Raw genomic sequence first — 18,227 nt, forward strand, 5'->3', positions numbered from 1 at the left:
GAAGAGGTCCACCAGGATGAGTAGGTAAAACCTGTGCTTGACAAACCTAAGCTGATTTGGTTCCAGTGTTTGTAGGGTAACTATGCCATCCTTTAGGATATCCATGATTATTCTCTCCATAGCCTTGCATATTAGTCTATGAGTTGATAATTATCTGGGTCTCTGGATGGCCCACCCTTGTAAAGTGGAATAACCGTTGCAGTTCATTAATTTTGAACAAAGGCTGTTTGGGAGCTGTGGTTAAATATTACTTCTATTGGAGCTAATAGTTCATATTTCATGCTATTATGGAGGCATCCGGGGACATTATCAGGACCCATGGCGGAGTTATGGATATGGATATTACATGAGGGACATCTGGCTGGGAGAGAGTATTAATCAGAGCTACATTTTTAAATTTAGTTTGATGAGAGGATTTTTACCTTAATGAGCATCGCACTTCCTAATTTTTTCCATCAATTTCTTCCTATTGTTATGCAACCTATTGATACTGGGATTCTGCAAGGTTGGCTTGTTTTTTTGAGTTGATTTTGTGCTTAATCTGTGTAGGGAGAGCTGCCTCCCTGCAGCTGTTATTATGATTATACAGGGTTTCTGTGAATGGTTACACATAGGCAGTTGTGTTCTCAGGGTTTGGGCGGACTTGAAATTTTGCCAGGGTGTTCCTTTGTATTAACAAGTTTGCCCTAGAAAAATCCCTAAATGTTATAGGGTTACCTTTTGTCCCTAGATTTAACTTTACTTCAAAGGAAGACAGTTTATGGTCTTACCTCATTAGTGAGGACATTACAATAGGGGGAGTGTAACATTCTTCTATGTTTTTGAGGACAAGCTCAAGGATGTTTGCACCCCTGGTTGACGTACAGACTAACTGGTCCAAGGTGTTTGAATTTACAAAGTCTAAGTATATTTGGGACTACATGGTAGGGGTGTGGTATGATTCACAGTTCATATCCAAATAGTTAAAGTCATCCATTAATATGGTGTTAGGTTGAATGGGGAGTGTCTCCAGTAAATTTAATTATGTATTATGTTTTTCCTGGGTGATAGAGGGGGACCTATAGCTTGCAAGGATATGGTATGGGACTTTGTCTAAGGTAACTTGTACATATAGAAGCAGGATCATTTTATAATGATGGACCAGCCTTGAGGTGTGTTTGTTTTTAATGTAAAAAGAGAAGTCAAACACAGGCACAGGAATGCTCGTCGGCAGAGTAAGACAATCCATATATACAGTTCTCAATAGGGTATCAACAGAATTGATGCGAGGCAGTTTTCACTTCACCATAGACAAAAAAGAACTCCAGAAATAATAACCCTTATTTATTTATCATGAAAATAAACATGGCAAGCTCTTTCACCCGACTGAGCTTCTTCAAGCCAAAAAAGTAATAAATTCAAAAAACCCAATAAATACTCTCTTGACCATGGCATCACATCCTATAAATTAATTAAATATTCAAATGCATGAATACTTATACAAATAACGATATCACCAGCAGAATATGATAGAGATACACAAGTATCATGCTAACTAAATAAAGGATAGAATTAGAGAGCATCAATATAATATTCGGATAAAATCAGTCAGAAATGCCCTCTCAAAACATGTTTTAGAAATGTCTATAGAACACACTTTTAAGTTTCTTGTGATACAAGTTTACCCACCATCAGGAGAGGTGATGTCATGAATTTCACAGAACAGAGTGAAACTAAATGGATTATTAGGCTGAGAGCAGATAAAGTGCCCGGCCTGAATGACAGGGTACCTCTGAGACCCATGTTGAAGGGAAGAAGACTTAGGGTATAATATGAAGTAAACCTGATGAGTTACTTTGTCTATTTATTATTTAGTTAGCGTGATACTTGTGTTCATCTGTATTTTTAGGATTTTAGTGTTTTTAAATGAATTATTTAGTTATGTTTTTAATTGTAGTAAATGAAATGTTTTTTATATGTTTGTTGTGTTCAAATATCCAATATCATATTCTGCTGGCGATATCATTGTTTGTATAAGTATTCATGCATTTGAATATTTAATTAATTTATAGGATGTGATGTCATGGTCAAGAGAGTATTTATTGGGTTTTTTGAATTTATTACTTTTTTGGCTTGAAGAAGCCCATTCAGGTGAAAGCGCTTGCCATGTTTATTTTCATGATAAATAAATAAGGCGTTATTATTTCTAGAGTTCGTTTTTGTCTATGGTGAAGTGAAAACTGCCTTGCATCAATTCTGTTGACACCCTATTGAGAACTGTATATGTGAATTGATTTACTCTTCCGACTAGCATTCCTGTGCCTGTGTTTGACTTTTACTTTATTTACTATTTTACACAGGAAGTTAGACTTTTGGGCTGCAGAGTTTGACTTTTTAATGTAAAAAGAGACACCTCCACTTTTTATCCCTTCCTGTACAGTAGTTCATCTAAATGTGTGGAAGGCATTGTAGCCCTGCAATCCCAGGGTGCTCTCTGCAACTTTAAACTGTGTCGCAATAACTGCACAGATATGTACGATCTCCATAGTAAGTACTACTTGCAGGGAGTGGAGTTTCTTATTTAGACCCTTAGCACTGAACAGTAACACACAGCTTGTTTAGCTACGTTGATAGGTTTATCATGTTGGCAATGATGCCCAAAAAAAAGCTTGTACTTGGGGACTGCGCAAGGTTTTAGCCAATATTCAAATTTCCAGAGTGGACAGGTAGAGACTATTTTTGGCAAAGTAGCATAATCTGTCAACCATATTCTCCCAGGTTGACAAATGTGGATTTCAAGGTTCCTTTAAAATGTTGTACCATCCCATCTGTTTGAGGATGGTACTCCTTGATGTTAAAGCAGTGGTACAATTGTGAAAATACTTTTGAAATAAGTGCAGTCCCCTAGTCCAGGAGTATTTCTTTACGTATTCCTGCTCAGGAATGTAATGACGCTATTACCTTAGCCATAGATTTAGCATTAACCTTATATAGGGAAATAGCCTTGAGATAATTGGTGGCATAGTCCAAAATAGTTTAAAAAGAAAACAATGTGGATGAAGACAATTCCAGGCAAAAACAAAGTAACCAAAAAATAAAACAGCAGGACCAACCAACATGGTTAAAAACAATAAAACTTTAATAGCAGGCAAGTGCTTTCATGCCTAATGACACTTCATTAGACCATAAAACACAACACTTCACATCAGGGTATGTATAACAAGCAATAGATCAATAAAATAAATCAAGTAACTTAAACGCCAGTTTTAAAGCAGAACATCATTTACACTTGATTGCTCGTCAGCCTGCATCATGATGATCCACTTCATCTCTGCATATTTAGTCTTGTTTAGAATATCACCCCCTCTCAAGTCTTAATACCATAAAATGGAATACATGTGTACTACCAAAAACATCAACATGTTTTGCAAGTGTTACAAAGCATGTTCTTTTAAAGAGGGATTCATCTTATCTACGTAGTAACCTGTGCACAAACATAAACAGTGCAGAAGGCTAAATAAACTAAATCAGTGCTATTACAATTGGCATACAGCTTAGGTAATTAAAAACACCTGTATCAGGAGGAACAGAGAAGAAATATATTTACAGACACTACAGGAATGGCAGGAATATTTCCCGGAGTATTCAGAAACCTTGATAACACAGTGATCTGTTATTTTTAAAACAAAACTTTGGCTGACCACCAGCAACCCATTTAATTGTTTCATCAGCCATTAAAATAAGCCAGTTCTTCCTAATCACTTTACATACCAGTGTAATGTCATGAGAATATGTAAGAGAAATCTTAGTTGTACTGTTCTGTGCAACAAAGCAACCTATGAATGTGTTATCCGACTCAGTTCCTGACGAAAAATACGGTCTTGCCCTGCCTCTTCTCTCATGATATACAACTAATGTCATTAGCAGAGTAAACTCTATTAACAAAGTCATCATATAAACCCTGCAATCCTTGCTGCAAACAATTATCATCATTGTTAAGCCTAGAGGCCCTCATACATTTGGCCTGCCTTTAAGCACATTTCTATAAATGTAGCCAGTGTGTATCCTGGAGCAATGTAATAAGCCATTCTTCTTGCAAGATTTCCTGTATTTACTAGTCCTAATACATCCCTCTGCAGTTTTGGTAATTGTTACATCAAGAAAATCAATAATTGAAGAAGAATAATTAACTGTGAATTTAAAAAAATATGTGGTGTTATCAAGGTAGCATATAAAATCTTGTGATGGCAATAGCAGTCCCACCCACAACAAAAAAAATCAACAAATTGCTTATAAAATTTTATATATCTAACAGCCTCAATTGCACTAACACCATGTTAGTGTAACTGTTGCCACATACTATGCACATGGGTACCCTGAGTTTCTGCAGATAAAATTTGTCTTCAACTATGAAAACATTGTTCTCTAAAATTAATTCCAGTGGCAAACAAATTAAACAAATCAGACTATTGGAATAATCACTATTCTTAGAAAGGAAGGAACAGTCTGCTAAAACCAACCCCCATGTCACTGGGTATTACTGTAAACAGAGAACATACATCAAGGGTAAGCAAAAGACAATCAGAAACGTCTTTAAAGTCCCATACTGGCTGCAGTTTTCATACGTGTAACAGTGATGTCATTAAATGGACAAATTCAAGGTATGTGGTCCTTTTTTCAACATTTTAAACACTCTGCTCTGCTCTCTGCAGTTTATATCTTCTGTTTCTTGCCAGCATTTAATATATCATTACTACACGTCTAGACTTATTAGCTTTGATTTCATTACTTAACAATGTTTTGAATGGTAAAACAAAAAATTCAGTGCCATTTGGGTCACTTTGAAATAGCGACTTATTTAAAGTAGTAGGCAATACTCTTGTAAACTTATACATCCATAAATTCCTAGATGTTTCAAGGCAGTATAGTTGTAGGACCATATTTAACTTGTCAGTACTCAAGCACAGGCTATACCCCTTTCCCAGGGAGGCTAAGCCAGTCAGTCATGGTTCATATCTGTGGGGAACCACTATCATTAAGGTTCCATTTGAAGGGTGCAAGTGAACCACACTGTTTAACCTACAGGAATTTATGTTCAAGAGATGAGAGAGGTGCTGTGTGATAAACGTATCTCACCACCATGTTTTCCTTATTTGTTGGTAAAGATTTATGTCCATCCTTCTGGTGTTAGTAGAAAAGTTAGACTTTTTGGAAATATGGGAGGTCGAGGACAACTGAGTCTTCAATAACAATGTAGATTAGGCATAGGTCTCGTCACAAAAGTCTATAAGATACTGAATAAAGGGACAGTGCTTCTAGCTTGTCCTTGTGGGCCAGGGTCTTTATGCCTGTAATCTTCTTGGTTAGAAACATCTGTTGTTGTTCTACCTTAGTATGACTAGTGACATGCATCCTGATGGGTGTATTGCATTCATTAATTGACCTAATCAGTGCTAAATATAAACAGACAATGACCTCTTCAGATCTGGATTGTAGTTCCTTGGTGATTAGTTATGCTCAGTAGAAGGATTTCCAGATTACTGCTCAAAATGTAAGGAGTTATCAACCCAAGTTCAAAGGATTCTTCCAAAGTTTTCATTTTGTAGTAGTATATTGACACTACAATATGCTAAGGGTAGGGATTGTCTACCAAATGTAATGATACTGCACTTTTTAGCATTCATGTTTAGCCCATTTTCAGTATGCCAAAAGTTTATGAGGAAAAGTTCTTGGTGGAAGGTTTAGGTGTCAGAGCAGGCTTAGCAATAACTCGCAATTTGCATTTGTTTACAAACTTAGTAAGCCAGAGGTCCTGGCTCACTGCACGGAGACCAGAAAAGTAAATGTCAAAAAGGAGTGGTCCCAAACATGGAGCTCTGAAGCCCACCACTTTTCATCTTCATCCTTTCTGATGCACCTGTGACTCATACTGTATGGGTTCTGCCTTTAAGCCAGTTTGCTATCCATCTTACCATGTAATCATTTAGCGTTCTAACATTGGCATATAGTATGGTGCTGAATTCCTTGGCCAGGTCTAAGTACTCTGTATGCACCCCATGGACACTTTCATCTGCCCATGTGACCCGCTTAAAGAAGTTAACCAGATTTAATACACAAGAGCTTCCCTTACAAAAGACCAGAAAGTCAAATCTATTGAGGTTTTTGATATCATAGTTTATGAGATAAGTTATAATGCTTTCCATGACCTTGCAAATGAGGCTGTTGAGGCAGAAATCCGTAGGGTCATTGGTATGGCCACCCTAATGTAGGGTATTACAAGTGAATTGCATCACTTTTCAGGACAAAACTGCAGCTTAGCTTAGGTTAAACATTTTGTGGAGTGAGTCAGCAAGAGCATGCTTGGCACTATTTGTTAAGCATGCATATTAAAGTATCAGGCTCTGGGGAGAAAGTACTTTTACCCTTATTCAGCACTTTCAGTACATGTTACTTAGTGATAAAAGGGTTGTTAAGATATTAAAAGCAGCACTGAATTTGTTGTCAAATACAATGGCAATGTCAGTTGGGTCTGAATGAGAGATGCCATTTTGAGTAAGTTCAAAGCAATACAGGGTACTGTTCTGCTTAGCTTTAGTGGACCTGATGGTGATTTTTAATTCTTTTATAGTGATTTTAATACTCTCATTGATGTGGCAGGTTTTAAATATGCTATACAATTTAAGGTGTTTCTCCTTATTGCTGTGAAGCTATTTAATGTTGCTGGACCTCCAGGGTGATTTATTTTTGAACTTCCCATATTTAGATCTAGTAGTGTCAAACTTTTTTGCTTATCAATGCCATTTCTCACCCGTAGCTTTTTCTTTCTTTCAGTTGGTCCCAAAAGTTTATTAAATTTCACTATACCAAAACCAATTCTTTAATCTTGATAAATCTTGGTCCCAAACTGCTCAGAAAAGTTTATTAAATTTCACTATACCAAAACCAATTCTTTAACCTTGATAAATCTTGGTCCCAAACTGCTCAGAAAAGTTTATTAAATTTTACTATACCAAACAAATTATTTAACCTTGATAATTTTTGTATTCCTACACATGTGCTGTATGCATTTTCTATTGTAGATTTTATGTATTATGGTATTTCTTTTATTTCTACACACGTATTGTATGCATTTTGTATTGTAGATTTTATGTATTTTAAGTTATTGTGCACTATAAGTAGTCCTCAAATTGTCTTTTGTACTAATACAATATTGTATCTGTGGAGCTTTTCTCCCTGGGCTTCCATTGAAAATGGGCCAGCTCCAGTCCAGTCAGACTCTCCCAGTAAACAAATGGAAATAAATAAATAATAAAAAAATAATAGAGACTAATATTTGTATTCATTTATTTAAATGAGTGTAGAATTCGTTGGTGTTGGGACTGATGCAATCACAAGAGTATCTTATTAACTGATAATATAGTAGGATGATATGCATGTATTTGTAATTCTTGAATTCAGAAACATTTCTTGTGGAAAATTTTGGAATTATGAAGGTGACTGTTGCAAGTTTGTGGTCAGACTTCACTGGAGGAATAGTACAGGAGGCAAATATATTTTTGAGTACCAGGTTAAGAACATTCTGTACTCTGGTAGCTTTATTTACAATCTTCTCCAGAGAGTTTTTCTTTACTAAGTCTTAACAACTTCTGGTTATACTCTTATGTTGGAGATATAGGTGTTCCAGATTATTGTTGGGTAGTTAATGTCACCAAAGACAATGGAGTTTTTGTTGCTAGGGAACTTGTCAAGAATACTGTGGGATTTTAGGTGAGCATTAGAGGCATGGAGGGTGTCCTATAACAGGTTATGAGTTGATAATTTGTTCTATCTGGAGTAATTTGAATTTAAATAAGTTCTGTTTGATGGGTCCCTGGGAATCTGTCTGCAGGTAATATTGTTCTTGCAAATAAAAATATATCACCACAGCTTGTATCAGGTCTGCAGCATGAAATTTATAATACCCAGAAATGGGAGGACTGCTTTCTGTATATTTAAACCAAGTTTTGGTACTTATATAAACGTATGCTTTTCAAATGCAGAAAAGCCTTAAGAATGGTCAGTTTATTGTTGAGACTTCTGGAACTGAGGAGAGACAACTTAATGTGGTCTAATTTGGGGTTTGATATGTTTGCAATCTTTAGGCATTTCAGTTACCATAATCTAACTGAAGAAATAATGTAAGGGATCTATGAGTTTTAGTGGATTTGGACCGTAAATTGCAAAAAGCCTAAAACCGATTATATGAAAGTGCTATGGTAAAATTAATGACATTTACCACTGTTTCTCCAGTAGATAAGAAAAAGTTCTATCATACAAATCAGATGTCAAAGCAATACTTGAATACTGTGGGTCCTTTTGTATATATATATATATATATATGTGTATATATATATATATATATATATATATATATATATATATATATATATATCTACATATATATACTGTATACCAGAGGGACACGTGAGAGAGGGTCAAGAAAGCACTCACCAAACGCATTTCTGCTGTCAAAGATCTCACTTATAGAGAGAAACTCCAATATCTTTCACTTTATTCTAAAGGGTAGATATTACTGCATGGTGACATTGTTTTCCTATTCAAATGTTTAAGGAATGAATCACTATACTCAGCAGTGAGCCTCACTTTCTCAAATCACAAAGTGGCCACTCTGACCCTTCCCAGGTCCAGAACTTCAGCTCAGAGCTTTTCTTCAGTTTTCATACTGGAAGACTATGGAATGCTCTATGTATCTGAATTAGGCATATTGGGTATCTAGACCTTTTCAAGATATATGTGGATGTTCGGTTTAATAATCAAGTCTTCAATCATGAAATAAATATTTGCAGTCTCTTAAATGGTCTCAGTTAGGGCCTGAGTTTGTACTTTTCCAACACTGAACATAACTGGCCTTTACATAAAAAGATGCACTATAGGGCAGCAAAGGCTTTAGCCAGTATGAGGAAAACTTGGAATAGGAAATGCAGGCCATCCTTAGTAAAGCAAGCTGGATTGTCAAGCATCGTGTCTCATGCTGACACACACTGGATCCTCCTGGAATGGCACTGCCGATTTAACAAATTGTAACCAGTCATCTTTCCTTTGTACATAGCCATCATTCAATGTGAACAAGGTATTCCATTCAGGGTCTCTGTCTTTCTAGCATTAGTTACACGCATGGAAAGCTCTGACTTGTCTCTGCATGTATGTCAGAATATTGTGTTTAAAGCCCTTCACCCCTTCCTGCCAGCTACCATGTCTTAGTCATATTTGTCAGGTGAAAGGGTCCTAACGCCTCTTGTAACATCTGAGATCCTGGAGCTTAAAAGACAACTAATCAAAATCCTCTCTTTGTCCAGCTTGTGAGTGGTGAGTCTTGTGCCTAATTATAGTGTCTCCATTCACTATAAAGTTTTGTTACTACTGTGGTTTTGTTGTGACAAATTTGAAGTGATTTGTCTCAAGGTGACTCTCAGTTGAAAGACTGGATAAAGGAGAAGAAGAGACTGATTTTCACCAAGACCTAATGGTCTTAGTTTTGAAGGGTTTTAGTGGGTATTTTTTATAACCTCAGCATAAGGCAATTTAGTGTGATTTAAATTTGACTGTGGAGATGGTATGTGCTTCTCTCAGGGCATGTTCATTTGTGAGAGAGAAGCCTATAGATTTGTTAAGCATTTACACCTCTCATATATAGAACTGTTTATGCTGAGCAAGAATTTTTTATCTAAAAATGAGGCATTTGGTACACTGCCTTAAGAGGCCTAGTGTACGAGGTTAGGAATAGAGGAGAAACAGGCAAGCAGACCTTCCATTTTTTTGCATTTATTGGTGAGTTAAATAGAATAAACTATTGGCATCTGAGTGAGAAAATATAAGGTGGGTTATTTTTACAGTGGGATAAGAAGAGTAAATTATAAGGGCATTATTTTTATAGCTGAGGTCCACAGAATAAGCTAAAGAGTTACATGTTAAAAAGGGTATATTTGCATGTGAGGTACACAAGTTACACTGTAACAAAAGATAAGGAGAATTGTTTTAATTGATGAGGTTTGACTATCACTGCTAAGTGCAAACTAAAGGTATATGTTGGATAAAACAGCTTTGAAATGTAAGAACTGATGTGATAAATGTACAGATGCAAGTCAAAACACTTGGCATCTGTTAAACGCATGTTGCCATGGGTATGCAGAATGGATCACTTAGCACTGCTCTTCACTAAAATGCCTTATTAAGACAGACAAAAACACATAGGAAAAAGTACGACAGAGCACACTAACCATTAGCATCACAAACATCTTCTCCTGAATACCAGTCAGTAGCCTAGGAACCACTCTGGCATTCTCTTGTGTCACGAGAGAAAATTACATTTCCTGCAAGGTCAGTACAACAGTTTAAAATCATTGCAGCAATAAAAAGACAGATAAAAGTAACTACAATTATTCTTAGCTGCACAGAGTCAAGTTCCGTATAAAGTGGTCTCAGTTAGGAGTACTTTATTTTTTTATTTAAGCATTTATTATTTATTAAATTTAAATGTATTTACCAGGAAAGAACACTAATCAAACAATGACCAATTACATGCTCAGCCCTAGTACTTAGCTCAGCTTGTAACTTCTTGTAGCAATCAGATGCTACCAGAGCTAAAATACCATGTTTTCACAAGTAAAAACACTCAAAGGGAGCTCAATAGGCACATTAACCAATAGCAACATGTTTCTTTTCCTGAAAAACGATCTCTAGTATAGAGACCACTCTAGCCTTCTCTTCTGCCACCACAGAAAAACAAAAACAATAAAATGACCCCTTAAACAAATAAAAATCAGTGCATCAATTGCCCTGCTACATCTTTCCTAATCCACCTCTAGGACACATAGTTTGAAGTCCAATAACATTTCTGACATTTTACTTGTAGTTTGTCAACTTCCAGGAGCTTAACAAAACTTAGTAATACAGTTTAACTCAAATAACTGAAACCGTGCAGTTATTTTAGGAGAAAATGTCTAGCTATAAAATCGAAGTGTTTGTGCTTCAGGATTAGAACCACCTCAGGTTAACAATGTTTTTTATTTTCATTTCTTTGTCATAATCCTTATATTCATTCTCTTTCATATCTATGGACATCTTCAGTGACTCTCCAATAAGCATGTAGAAATACTCTTTGCCCAGTCACATCTGCCCAGTCTTGCGGGGGGCCAAATCACGTTAATCCCATTAGGTATGTCTCAAGGTCATTCTCCCTGGTCAGTTTTGAACTAGAAGGAAGCACTTTTGGCATCATCACTTTGCCAATGGAAATCAGTTTACCAGAGCTGCTCAGAGTTTGGTGTTCCTAGCCAGAGATCTGAAGCATACATTTCAACCTGGAAACATCAGAAATCTGGACAAGGCCCATGAAAAATAGATACAAATCTGTACACTGATTAACATCTCATTTGCATACATAATTATGTAACCCCCACCCACTCCAATGGGATTGTGGGATATCAACTTTCAAACGTAACTGAAGAACAGGCAACCAAAATATGACACCACAGTCCCCTTGCAGCCATTCCAATGTCCCATTACCTAGCTATGTTACCCCATTTACCATAAACACTAACGTGTGCATACTGCTTTACTTCTACAATGATTATTTGGATTTTATTTTTACAGCACAACAATGCACAAACACTAACAGACATCTGGTAAAAGCAATACTGTCTCACAATGAAAATAGACTTGGCATTAAAACTTGTCTGCCCTTGCAGCATTGAAACCCACACCACATCCAAAGAAAATGCATCTAGCCAGTGGTGGATAAAGATTATCTTTGGGCTGTTTTCAAATCATTGGCCCCTTGCACACAAAACAAGAAACATACATCTGTTCTTTTCTTTGATACATTTTCCTGACTTTATTAAATTATATTCCTTGTATAATACAGCACACTTGTTAGACAGAGTGCATTTTACATTTATTGTCTGAATATTTTTCCAGTAGATTGTACTGTAGGCAGTGAAACAAAATGCATGAATCAATAATGACAAAACTGCCCAATTCAAAACATTTCCATCATAAAAGTCTACTTCCACACCCACACTATAAATAGAATGACAGCAGTGTAAGCCATAGGTATCTTGCACAGCTTCTCACACTTATTTTCAATTTCATTTTTTTTTGGGGGGGGGGCAAAAGATCAAAAACCAGGGACACATTTTAAACATTGCTTGTATAATTTTGTAAAGTTGCTAGAATAAAATGTTGTGTTACCACCATGCATTTCACTAGTAAGTCTTGAACCCAGGACCCTATATACTACAGTCAGAGCAACATACCATTATGCTAAATCAGCAGCTTCCTGAATAATAGGAAGACTGAAACTTACTGGCTATCATTTAGTGAATTAATTTCTCACTTCTCACCACAGTTCTCAACTCTTAGCTCAAAAAACCTGGGAGAATAAAAATTCAATTGTCACTATAGCTCTGAACTCTTAGCACAAAAATCCTGGGGGAATACAAATTCAGTTTTCACTATTGCTCTCAACTATTAGCACAAAAAACCTGGGAGAATACAAATTTACTTCTCATTATAGTTCTCAACTCTTAGCACAAAAAATCTGGGGGAATACAAATTCAGTTCTCACTATAGCTCTCATCTCTTAGTACAAAAAACCTGGGCAAAGCTCACAAGTGGTGATGGATTGGGACTTTAGGCTCTTTTTACCCTGTACTCAAGGTACAGGGTTTGAGCCTGAGTACATCTAGCCACCAGGTGTATTGAATGGGGGGCATTTTCTCACACATACACAGTCATATTTCACCATATCATTACAGGTCACTGGAATCATAGTGTTCTTGTGATCACAAGTTCAAAAACCCACTATACCCTCAGCATGAATATTCTGCTCCCACACCTTGAACTATACATATACTGCTTCTGAGGACACATAAGTTTGAACAGAGCACTTTTACAAAGTCTGTATCATTTATGCATAGTACTAGAATACAGACAAACATTCAGCTACAAACGGATATGGCATGAGCAGCTGAACCACAAGTATCAATAAAATGAATGTTTAGAGACAACAAAAGACAACATTCTCATTATTCCTGGTATACTTAGTACTGCAGCAAATAAGGCACAGAAGCAGCTTTCTTGTACAAGCATGTATTTTCAAACTATTGAACTTGGAAATTGTTCCACATCTAAGACACTATCTACAAACATCTTTAACAAACAGTCAAGCAATCTAGTCAGTGTTTAAATGGCCAGTTTTTAACAGTGGCTTAAACAAAATATATTCATAAACACTAAGTTGCTTATAAGCCCACAAAATAACTTAGCATTTGCATTGGGTCTATATCAAAAGACTGAATGGAAAAAATATCGAACGGCAAAACAGCGAAAAGACCGGACCTCGAAGTGCTGTTTTCCAGATCACAGAACATTGAAGATTGGAATATTTGCCCTTTCCTCACTGTAGTGTGGTCTCAGAGTTGGTATATATATTTAGCAGGGATGTGGGGAGCACAGCTCCCCACAATAACAAGTTTGTGGTCCGGTCTTTTCGCTGTTTTGCCATTCGATAATTTTTCCTTTCGGTCTTCTGATATAGACCCTTTGCATTCACAGTGCTCTGCGGTTGCTTATAACACTTCTAATGTACTTTTGTAGACTGTTTCCATGACATGGAACTTAAATGATTCTTTGTTCACATAAAAATTGTACTGATTTTTTTTTTTTTTTTGCTGTTATTTGAAGTTCTCAAGACCCAGTGGATATAGTTGATGGCTTCTTCTCCCAGTAATTACTGAATCAAAATTTCCAGGATTTAATGTATATTACTGAAGTGATTAGAACTAAGGAGACTCAAAGATAAACAGTAGTTTGTAAAATCTATTGCCTTACCACTACTGCCTTGTCAGATATAGTACAAAAATGAATGTAAGTAAACTGCACAAAAGACTCAATGGCTTCTCTCTGAGACTTGAGATTTCTACCTTCAGTCACACACACACACACACACACACACACACACACACACACACACACACACACACACACATACCTACCTTACCATTCATCGTTGTGATCGCATACGCAACCAGTCCCGAACAGGTTTCTTCATTTGAAGCAGCCAGGCCAGCCATTCCCGACGCATTCGCATTTAAAGCAGCGGCATCACATTCCGGAGCCATGATTCATTGATTCCCCATAATTCAACAACAAGTTCTTCTGCTGCAGCTAGGCCAGCCATTCCCCCTCGCATTTTGAAGCAGCGGCCAGCCGGAAATGCATGAGGTCCTTCAGCTCCAGTCCGACAGGATGGTAGAGGGAGCTGACGTCATCAAGCAGGCTGGAATCCCCGAGGGAGCTGACGTCATCATGTATGTGATGACGTCAGCTCTAACAGCCACAGAAATTTAAAAAAACTAAAAAACAAAAAGAAAAAAATCAGAAATGAAGGGGGTGCCACTCAGGAATCGTGGCACCCCTTCATTTGAACCCCAAAACTCTGTAAAAACTGAATAATTTGGCATGGTTGAGAGGTCTGATCTGAAGTGCGTCTAAGAGAATCCAAGGCATCCACTGAAATGTTCAACAAATAAGTAGAATTTAAGCCTGTTTTTTTTTCTACTTCTTTTCTATATTTCACTGAACTGTTGTTTCCTTTTTTACTGTTTTTTGCTGCTGTGACTGATTAATTCTGCACTTTATATATATTTGCTTCATTTGCCGTAAATAGCTTAGGTTAGATTCAGACTTGCTGAATCTAGACTGTTTGGCATCACTCTAGCACAAAAAAAGCCATCTTACATTAAGAGGGCCTCCCTGCACCCTTGTGGCAGAAGTATGTCGATCAGGACACATCTGATTGGGAGATTGTTGGAATAAAGGCTCTGTGAGGGGCTTTCCTATTAGTAGATCACCTGATGAAGCGTAGTTAACCTACGTGAAAGCGCTTGTGTGGTTTTTATGGAGAAATAAAGAAAGTTTTACTTGACTTTTTCCGTGTGGTGACTCCTGTTTGGATCTACTATTGGCTATTAGTAGATTGTGTTACAACTGTTTAAATTCACTTGTATTTAATCCCCGCATTTGCCTGGGTTTGTGCTGAGTTTATCCGAGCTACTCAGACTTTGGCTTTCTTAGCTAGAGATGTGAAATGTATCTAAGGAAATTCAAGGCAGCCACTAAACTCTTCAACAAATAAGTAGAATTTAAGCTTGTTTTTTGCATTTGTGTACTGTATTTCACTGAAGTGTTGCTTCATTTTTTTATTGTTTTTTTCTGCTGTGACTAATTCATTCTCTACTCTGTATATTTGCTTAATCTGCCTAGTTTAGGCTAGATTTAGACTATGAATCTAGATGTTTGGCATCACCTGAGCACTAAAACCATCCATCTTACATTAAATGGGCCTCCCTGCACCCTTGTGGCAGATTTGTTTTGTGGATGTGTAACTGGTCCATCAAAGTGGGATCAGGGGATGCTTTATAGACCATGCATAGATTATAGCTCAGCATTCTGCAGGAGACTGAATACAGTGAAAGGGATTTGAGGTGGTCCATGTAGTAGATGTTGTTTATGACCTGTATTCTTTTTGTAAAGAACCTCTGTTAACACTCCACATGTTGCATATGCCTGGTCAGTGATTAGTCTGATGAGGACCAAATCCAGCTTTACATTGACATGCTTAGATCTAAACACCATACTCTTGCTTATAAGTTGAGCATCACAGAATGATTTCCCTACTGTAGTAGACACATGATGGTCAAAGGTCAGGTTACTGTCTACATGCATTCCCAAACCTTAGACTACTGGGTCTACATTTAGGGGGTGTATTCTAACTTCTTGGGTCCTGTCTTTGAGCCAGCTGGCTATCCAGAAGGTGATATAGGAGTTTATATCCAATTTTGTGAGTTTATCTACAATTCGCAAGTGAAGTATTGTGTCAAATGCTTTGATCAGGTCAATGCAGGAAGAATGCACTGTTTTGTCATCATTCACTGCTTTGGTGAATTTCTCAAAGAAGTCCACTAGGTTGAGTAGGCATGACCTGCCCACACCACTCAACCTCTTAGAGCAAGAAATCTGGACAAAGCCACAAACAATCGGGGACAAAGGCCCAAAAATAGGGACACTTTTTAAATATTGCTCTTACAAACTTAGAAACTTCATAGACTAACAGGTTTTGCATTAGCATGAATTTTCTGAAGGATATGAAGTGTGAAACTCAAATATCTGCCTCTATATTCTGACTTCAGTCCTCAATGATTTGCCATTGAGTTTAATAAATGTTTCCTTTTAAAGTGAAATGTAAATAACTTAACTTAATAAGTGCAGCATGTACATGTGTGTGTGTGTGTGTGTGTGTGTGTGTGTGTGTGTGTGTGTGTGTGTGTGTGTGTGTGTGTGTGTGTGTGTATATGAGTGTGTGTATGCATGTGCGTGTGTGTGTAGGCATTATTATATATGCCATTTGTGAAAATACAGCCATCTTGAAACAAGGTGCTCCATTACACCCTGATATGTGATTATGTCATTGAGATAAATTCATTTTCATACCATTATAAGCCTCAAGTAAGTAATCTGTGTTTAGTTATAAATAAAAAAAGAAAAGAAAGAAAAGAACCAGAGATTAAAATGACTCCATATTATATGCATGCAATTTCACCATACTAATTTGTAATGTCATTTTGAATAGAATGATCCCAAGTTATTCCTTAAAATTAGATGGTATGAGCATAAAAGATAAACCCATATAACCTTATATCTTCTACATGGGCAATATGTTCTTCCTCCAAACTCTCCAAGAATACATTACCTAGATCACTCCTTGGGCCCAAGATTTGGGAATCACTCCCTCCAAACCTGAAGGCAATCAGCAAAGAAATCAGCTCCTACAAAAAGTTCAAACTTCATTACAACAACTTCTAGTCAACAAGAAAAATATAAATGTTTCCAAATTGCAAATACTACATCAAAACCTGCTAACCTGGCCTCCTTCTTCAGCACAAATTCATAAGTTCATAGGTTCATAAGTAAGTACTAGGCTAACGGCCCTGGAGCCAATGCAATAATGTTCCCAGTCATCTGACTTACGAGATGTTAGTTCCCTGTGCCCCTATCTAGCAATGCAATTGAAGTGATCCCCGGAGTGAATTTCCTATTTCCCATCCACTCATCAAGATTTCTCTTGAAGAGGGCCAGTGAGGTTCTCTGCTTGACGTGAGTGGGGAGTTTATTCCAGAGTATTGGAAGTCTCTGGGTTAGGAACCTATCCCTCCAGCAGGTTCTGTTTAATGTGGTGATAAGGTTGAGGTCTTTGGAATTAGTAGCATGGAGGGATTGGGATTTTTTTTTCAGATGAAGCATATCTAGCAAAACTGGGTCAGACATGGCTCTGTACATCAAGCAGAGATCACCTGTAAGTAGGCGATATGAGATGGAGTAAAGTTTTAGTTTTTTTAAGTCTATCTGCATAAGGCATGTGTTTGAGTCCTAAGATCCTCTTAGTGAGGAACTTCTGTGGCCTCTCCAGTTGTTGGCAGTGTCCAGTGAGGTACATGCCAAATGGGGCATTGTACTCTATAATGGGTCTGATGAGGGATGAGTAGAGATAGATAATGACTTCTTTTTTCCTGGATGAGAAACCTTTTGTGATGAGATGTGGTACATAGAAGGACTTCCTAACTACAGTGGCGATGTGGTTGTTGAAGGAGAGGTTGCTATCTACCTGTATCCCTAGATCCCTTATAACACATTCAGAATTAAGTGGGTTCACTTCAATATGGTAGTTTGTGAGTACCGTTTCTTTCCCCAAAGGGAATGACAATGCATTTTTTGGTGTTGAGCCTAAGGCCGTGGTTTTGGCACCAGTCATTGGTCTCCATGAGGCCTTTTTGTAGGATGTCCACATTAGCTTGATAATCAATAATAGCTCCCAGTTTGCAGTCATCCATGAATTTTGTTAACTGGAGTCCCTTGGTGTTGGCTTGAACTTCAGAGAAGTAGATACCAAACAGGAAAGGACCCAGAACCGATCCTTATGGGACTCCACTTGTAACTGCCCGATAGTCAGATTTGGAGTCAGCTACTTTCACCGTGTGGGTTCTGTCAGTGAACCAGTTGGCAACCCATCTAGTGATGTAAGGGTTAATGCTCAGATTAGTGAGCCTATCAATGATTCCAGAGTGTGCAATGGTGTTAAAGGCTTTGGCTAGATCGAGGTAGGCTGTGTGGACAGCCTTGCCTTCATCCAC

This window comes from Protopterus annectens, chromosome 14.part0, assembly GCF_019279795.1.
Source record: "Protopterus annectens isolate FY-2018-M chromosome 14.part0, PAN1.0, whole genome shotgun sequence".
Taxonomy (NCBI): domain Eukaryota; kingdom Metazoa; phylum Chordata; order Ceratodontiformes; family Protopteridae; genus Protopterus; species Protopterus annectens.